Below are 6,214 nucleotides of genomic sequence, written 5' to 3'. Positions count from 1 at the left end.
ACGCGTTGCGTTGCATCGTGCCGTGTAAACATAAAACCATGTCTGCATTTGTGATCGGAGAAATGTCAAACAAGCGCTACTCTACACTGCTCAATCCTCGCATTTGAATCATCAGTGGCAAATCCTTTAAATAAAAACGTACTTACAGTCCAGGCATGACAAAGCTAGTCGTGTCCTCTTTTGGAAGGCCAAACAAAGTAGTTTCGCTTTCACAACAAAACACAGCATCACACACGGCGTCCTTGAGTGAGTGGAGGCCTGCGGCTAGAGTGAGGAACGGCCGGAGGATTCGACGAAGGAGCGGCCAGTGGGCTTGTGGCAACCACATGTCGTGAACATTTGGGCGGCGTTATGCAAATCTTCCCACATCGTGACGTAGACATGTGGGGGCGTGTTAGAACGAGCTGTTTTAGGTAGGCGTGGCTGACTCTTAACTTTTATAAAGAATATCTCTTTGGATTTGAGACTTTCGTTTTTGCAACTTTACAGATCTTCTTTATGCACCAAGAGCTTGTAACACTTCAAGGAGAAAGGAAAAATTGAAATCGCATCATATGACCCCTTTAAAACGTCCGGGTTTTCGCTTTGTTTTTCTCTTGTTTTCATACTTGCTGAAGGTAATGACTGGAAAGTAGTTTGACCAATAGCATGCAGGCATTGTACATAATCTACCAGTTGTTGCGTACGAGAAGGTGGAATCTATAGAGAACGGTCAAAGCAATGCAAATATAATAATATAGTGTATGAGAACTGAAAAGAGCACGTCAATAGGAAAACAAAGCCAAAACCAGGACATTTTAGGCAATTTAGAAATCCTGGCCAGGACGTGTTCTGGAAAAATTATTTACTAGCTATCTGGGTGATGTCAAAAGAAAATGGAAAGCTGTTTCAGATGACATTCTTTTAAATTGTGTAAAGATTACAATGGTAAATTTTCCCCCTCCAATCCACATCCACCGATGAGTTGTTCATATTAAGACCAATAACGTAGTCCTACAGGGGTTTGAACTGGGACCCATGACCCAAAGCCGGGGGGTCTACAAAATAATTTGCTATACCCATACCATATATTTTCCGGACTACAAGTCGCGTTTTTTCGTTTTATAATCTTCTGAAACGTACTATGATTTATATTCCAAAGTGACTTACGTGATGCATTTGATGTGAAATGGCCTAAGCAAAACGTAAACACTTAAAAGCGGGCACTTAAAAGTTTCTATAAAAATGTTTCTCATGTCTGTGTGAGAAGTAGGCTAGACCATATGGCTACCACTAGAGTATTTCAGGAAGAAGTTCACGGAGACGACAAGCACATTTTGTTTGTTTTCTTTATTTTACAAAAGTATGACATTTCACCGTTTTGACTGTACTGATATAATCCAAATGTTCGCGCCCGGCGCCTCCCGTGCGCACACAACATCAGTTCTAGCACCGCAAACTTGACATCGCAGCCTCTTCACCGTCAAAAGTCGTGCAAATTTTGCTTTTCCCGTTTAATGTATGAGACAAAAGTCTTTTGAATATTTATTTTCTTGCAAGAAAAGTTCAACAGTCATACAGTCATATAGTTGACTGCAGAGTACGACCCTGAATGACACTCTGACTCAGCATTTATATCTTAATCAACCAATCATAATGCATATTCAACGTATGTGTCCATTTAAAGTCGGCATGAAATCAAAATTGACTTTATTTACTAGCGCACATTGCTAGTCTTGATATGAACAATTAATCTGTGCAAGTTAATCTGCTGAAAAAAATAGTTTGTCTTGGTAATCTTTAATCAAAATCTGAACATTTGCTTCTGCTCTGGAATGGCAGTCCTTCTCTGGTGATGTCAGTTTGACGGCTTGGGCAGAATATCCTTTTAAACACACCCCTCCAACGGTTAGTTTGCTATGAGTGAGAGACAGAGAGGAGGAGGAGCGCCAAAATAAAACCATGCCCTCTATTCAATATTCCATTTCAGATGGAAATACGTCATTACACTGAAATAAAGTCGGCAGCAACTTCTGGTTCACGCGGACTTTCTAAGTATTTAATTAAATTTATTTTCTAAGAAGCTAGGTATAAAATAGCATTTCTCGTCTCACACTTGTCTTACTCACACACACACACACACACAAATAGATTTCCTGTTATCTCTCGGCTCATCGAAAACTCAAGCATACTGAAACAAACTGAAGCACTCAGAGACAATCTAAAGAACACTCTTTAGTACAGTGAAGCAAATAATACACAAAATAAAATTTCCTCCAGACCTCCACGTCAAACTAAATGAGACAACTAAACATACAAAAGGTATTCGGTGACTCAATTTAACTTGTTTGTTTGTGCCGGTCGGCGCGAGCAACGCCATGTGGTGTTTTTCCAAGCACATTTTTGCGTAGGCTACATGAAGGATGCTGTTTTAAAGCCTATTAGGACACAAGCGTACAAAGCCTTTTTTACATAATAAAAAATAGTTTAGCAACCAAATGTTACACCGTCCGCGTCTAACGATTCACTCATGGGAATGATTCATGCCGAATAAGAGGTATAGGCATGAGCCCCACCACAAGGTTCAGTTTCAGTTTCGTTTTAAATATGTTTGTTATAGGGAGAGGCATCATGGACATTCAAACAGGGAGCACGTGCCCCCTCATAGAGACAACACATAGTCTAGTAATACATTTGATACAATTATACCAGTGTGATTACTAATTAGAACGTTAGTGCGGTACATCATCAGCTGCTAAATTCAAATCTGCGTTTGCGCTTTTGGCTGGCGCTGAACAGAGATGGATGCGCCATGTATCAAAACTTGTTTTAAACTAGCCTATATAATGTTTATTTTATGTTTCTCACACTTAAACACACATAGTACTAGCAAAAATCATCATATCTCTTTCCGCGTTGCACTTTATAACTAATCACACACGATTCTGTTGAGCTTATGAATGCAATGGCCAAGCAAGCGTTTAGAGTAGGCCTAGTCATCGCTGAAACGAAGCGAAGGTTTGTTCAGTGCGGGCGTCTGCTGACTTGCACTCTCATCTCATCGCGAATTCTCTCATGATAAATAACAGAGTGCAGATGTGTGTAGGATCATATAAGAGATTCATTTCACAGCTTAGGGAGTTTTTGAGAGTGCTTAAACTCGCGCTAGGCTGAAGTCAGTGATTATGTTATTTGAAATGTAAATGTAAATGTTCTTTGCTCGCTTCTGTACAATGTGAACATTTCTGTACAATGAATGCATTATAATAAGTAACTTACAATGTTTTTATTAAATTCACGTTAAATACAAAGACAGTTGTATTCAAAAATATTTTAATACGACTGACAGGTGCCCCCTCAAAAATACTGACGGCTAAGCATTTAAAATAAATATTGTTTGCGAAACGAATGGCACTATAATTTATGTTTATTTTATACAGGCGCATATATATATATATATATATATATATATATATATATATATATGCATAGGCTATTCTTTTTTGCTCTGTTTTGAATGCCATTAAATTTAAACGCTTTGGAATAAGGGAAAGTAAAATACATATTTAGTGTTTATAATGTTTGTTTAGTTTCTTAACGTTCGTTTTATTTATCAGTAGCCTATTTACATTATTTCTGAAAGTAATAATAAAATGCGTCTTATACACCGATACAACTTATTTTCCGATACAATTGTTGTTTTTTCCTGTCCTGCTGCAACTCAAAAATATGGTAAATTAGGTCTATATTGTGCTGTATTATTAAATAGAATGGAAAGACTGGAGAAGCATGCGCCAGACACAAGTCCAACTCAACTAAATAGCCTACACCAAATTCTGGCGGTGCGTAGATCCAAAAATAGCTCAAAGATCAAAAAACAAATAAGATCCGGTTTTTTTTTTTATCTACAGTACATATAAAATGGGCACCATCTGCACTGTAAAAAACAATTTGTTGAGTCAACTTAAAAAACTTTGTTACCCCGCTGGCCGCTGCCTTAAAATGTTTTATCTTAATTTTTTTTTTCGGTGTGATGCAGTTGTTTCAAAATGCGTTTTTGAGTTGAAGCAACAGTAAGTTCATTCAACTTTCAGCTTAGCTGAGGGTCAATAAATTTGATTATTTTGGTGTTGTTGTCTGGACAATTTATAAAAAAAAATAAAATAGTTATGTCTCCAAAAAAAAAAAATACAAATAAATAAATAAATGAATGTTGAAACGGCAAAATCTCAAAATTATTTTTTGCAGTGACCAATAAAACAATCATATTAAGTTCATTACTCCCACCCACATTAACTTTAGCCTTAAACACTGTTATAATTATGAGGGGGTCCTTGAAAAAAACTTCTCCCCTGTAAGGGGTCCCTGGCTCCAAAAAGTTTGAAAACCCCTGCATTAAGTAGGCTAAATTTGTATTAATGTTCACAATCAGTCAACAGAAGAGGGAGCTACTGCGTCACTAATCGAGTGAATTGAAGACATAGCCTCGAATTTACTGCCATCTACTGGCCAACAACTTAATTATCATTCCTCCAGTAGAAAGTATTGTCAGTAAATAGTTAGATTTTGCGAAGTATGGGCTATACAAGGAACTGGTGCAAAACACATTAGAGACCTGAGCACGAATATAAGTAACAATATGTTGCAAATGCTGTCAGTAAAGCTTTGAACCCGTGATATTTCTTTAAGCGAAGTAATCTGCAGATGATGTTGGCCTTAGAGAAGTGTTTTGGCAGCTAAATCCTTTTTTCTAATCTAGATATGGCCTGGAGAAAGTAACTGAGCAGGTGGATTTAGGGGGATTGGTCCGGAGTTTTAATGCTCTCAGAACTGGCCTTCACTGAGAGGGAAGATAGCCTGCTGGAAAAGAAAGTGGTCAGGCGTGGTTTTTTTTCACTTTTCTGGAGCAATATAGATTTGTGAGGGAGGGAAGCTGGCAGCTGCTGATCCTCTCAGCACATCACATAAAGCGTCTGCTTGTGTGCAGTGATGTCAAGCTGGACCAGACAAACTGATTCAATTATAAAGATTTACCAGAGGAGTTTTTGGCACCACACATTTCTTTGCTGTTGCAGGCAGGTTATGCCCATAGTCAAGCAATATCCAAGCCATCTCACACACATGCACTCAGAACTCAGCATTAAGTTTCCTAACTAATTCTCATCTTAACCATCGAATACACCACATGGCCAAAAGCAGTGCATCTATGTAAAATAAGGTATATGTCGTTTTTCTTGTGGGGATAAGAGTGAGAAAAAGTTTGAGAGTAAATGATGACACATTTCAGTCCGTCCATCACATAAAGCTCTCATATGAGGCTTCAGAAGTCATAGTACAGACCACTATGGTGCTTCTGCTTATTTGAGGTTGATAGATTTGGCCACTGTAAAAAGTTGTGTGGAGATTCTTCATACACTCTTAAAAATCAACATGAGGTGATGGGAATCAACATGTTTTTTTATGGTATTGCTGTAAAGATCCCCTTGACCTATTTGTCAGATTTTATACACATGAGCTTAACGCCTTGGGAGTGAGAATGGGTTGGAGTTTATGGTTGAGTAATTCATGACAGCATTGTCAGTTTGGGGAAAAAAAAACGGATATGAAGCAAAGGATAGTTCCTCAATTACAGGTGCATCTCAATAAATTAGAATGTCATGGAAAAGTTCATTTATTTCAGTAATTCAACTCAAATTGTGAAACTCGTGTATTAAATAAATTCAATGCACACAGACTGAAGTCTTTGGTTCTTTTAATTGTGATGATTTTGGCTCACATTTAACAAAAACCCACCAATTCACTATCTCAACAAATTAGAATACTTCATAAGACCAATAAAAAAAACATTTTTAGTGAATTGTTGGCCTTCTGGAAAGTATGTTCATTTACTGTACATGTACTCAATACTTCGTAGGGGCTCCTTTTGCTTTAATTACTGCCTCAATTCGGCGTGGCATGGAGGTGATCAGTTTGTGGCACTGCTGAGGTGGTATGGAAGCCCAGGTTTCTTTGACAGTGGCCTTCAGCTCATCTGCATTTTTTGGTCTCTTGTTTCTCATTTTCCTCTTGACAATACCCCATAGATTCTCTATGGGGTTCAGGTCTGGTGAGTTTGCTGGCCAGTCAAGCACACCAACACCATGGTCATTTAACCAACTTTTGGTACTTTTGGCAGTGTGGGCAGGTGCCAAATCCTGCTGGAAAATGAAATCAGCATCTTCAAAAAGCTGGTCAG

Source organism: Sinocyclocheilus anshuiensis, unplaced genomic scaffold, assembly GCF_001515605.1.
Source record: "Sinocyclocheilus anshuiensis isolate Anshui unplaced genomic scaffold, SAMN03320099.WGS_v1.1 scaffold13, whole genome shotgun sequence".
Taxonomy (NCBI): Eukaryota; Metazoa; Chordata; class Actinopteri; order Cypriniformes; family Cyprinidae; genus Sinocyclocheilus; species Sinocyclocheilus anshuiensis.
The sequence above is the reverse complement of the archived record's forward strand: the minus strand, read 5'-3'. Positions refer to the sequence as shown.